This window comes from Embiotoca jacksoni, unplaced genomic scaffold (genome assembly GCF_022577435.1).
Source record: "Embiotoca jacksoni isolate LCO1_2020_lvr unplaced genomic scaffold, fEmbJac1.0.p SCAF_103, whole genome shotgun sequence".
In the NCBI taxonomy this organism is placed as follows: Eukaryota; Metazoa; Chordata; class Actinopteri; family Embiotocidae; genus Embiotoca; species Embiotoca jacksoni.
Window position 1 is genome coordinate 597,498 of NW_027185234.1, and position 2,500 is coordinate 599,997.

The following is a 2,500-nucleotide window of genomic DNA, read 5'->3' on the forward strand; positions in this document are numbered from 1 at the left end:
CAACATTACACAACATCGCACAACAGTACACAACATCACACAACATTGCACAACATTACACAACATCGCACAACATTACACAACATCGCACAACATCACACAACATTACACAACATTACACAACATCACACAACATTACACAACATTACACAACATTACACAACATCACACAACATCGCACAACATTACACAACATCACACAACATTACACAACATTACACAACATTACACAACATCACACAACATTACACAACATTACACAACATTACACAACATCACACAACATTACACAACATTACACAACATCACACAACATTACACAACATCTCACAACATTACACAACATTACACAACATTACACAACATCGCACAACATTACACAACATCACACAACATTACACAACATCGCACATTACACATCACACAACATTACACAACATCGCACATCGCACATTACACAACATCACACAACATTACACAACATCACACAACATTACACAACATCGCACATCACACAACATTACACAACATTACACATCACACAACATTACACAACATCGCACATCGCACAACATTACACAACATCGCACATCGCACATTACACAACATCACACAACATTACACAACATCGCACATTACACATAACACAACATTACACAACATCACACAACATTACACAACATCGCACATCACACAACATTACACAACATTACACATCACACAACATTACACAACATCGCACATCGCACAACATTACACAACATCGCACATCGCACATTACACAACATCACACAACATTACACAACATCGCACATTACACATCACACAACATTACACAACATCGCACATCGCACAACATTACACAACATCGCACATCGCACATTACACAACATCACACAACATTACACAACATCGCACATTACACATAACACAACATTACACAACATCGCACATCGCACAACATTACACAACATCGCACATCGCACATTACACAACATCACACAACATTACACAACATCGCACATTACACATAACACAACATTACACAACATCGCACATCGCACAACATTACACAACATCGCACATCGCACATTACACAACATCACACAACATTACACAACATCGCACATTACACATCACACAACATTACACAACATCGCACATTACACATCACACAACATTACACAACATCGCACATCACACATTACACAACATCGCACAACATTACACAACATCGCACATTACACATCACACAACATTACACAACATCGCACATCACACATTACACAACATCGCACAACATTACACAACATCGCACATTACACATCACACAACATTACACAACATCTCACAACATTACACAACATTACACAACATTACACAACATCACACAACATTACACAACATTACACAACATCACACAACATTACACAACATCTCACAACATTACACAACATTACACAACATTACACAACATCGCACAACATTACACAACATCACACAACATTACACAACATCGCACATTACACATCACACAACATTACACAACATCGCACATCGCACATTACACAACATCACACAACATTACACAACATCACACAACATTACACAACATCGCACATCACACAACATTACACAACATTACACATCACACAACATTACACAACATCGCACATCGCACAACATTACACAACATCGCACATCGCACATTACACAACATCACACAACATTACACAACATCGCACATTACACATAACACAACATTACACAACATCACACAACATTACACAACATCGCACATCACACAACATTACACAACATTACACATCACACAACATTACACAACATCGCACATCGCACAACATTACACAACATCGCACATCGCACATTACACAACATCACACAACATTACACAACATCGCACATTACACATCACACAACATTACACAACATCGCACATCGCACAACATTACACAACATCGCACATCGCACATTACACAACATCACACAACATTACACAACATCGCACATTACACATAACACAACATTACACAACATCGCACATCGCACAACATTACACAACATCGCACATCGCACATTACACAACATCACACAACATTACACAACATCGCACATTACACATAACACAACATTACACAACATCGCACATCGCACAACATTACACAACATCGCACATCGCACATTACACAACATCACACAACATTACACAACATCGCACATTACACATCACACAACATTACACAACATCGCACATTACACATCACACAACATTACACAACATCGCACATCACACATTACACAACATCGCACAACATTACACAACATCGCACATTACACATCACACAACATTACACAACATCGCACATCACACATTACACAACATCGCACAACATTACACAACATCGCACATTACACATCACACAACATTACACAACATCTCACAACATTACACAACATTACACAACATTACACAACATCG

The 2,500-nt window shown here is 38.4% G+C and overlaps 1 protein-coding gene across 2 annotated transcripts in view; it reads left to right on the forward strand.

Moving 5' to 3' along the window:
* LOC138213873 (glutamate receptor 2-like) overlaps nucleotides 1-2,500 on the forward strand; it is a 59,476-nt gene that overhangs the window by 20,148 nt on the left and 36,828 nt on the right. The gene's annotated exons all lie outside the window — the stretch shown is intronic.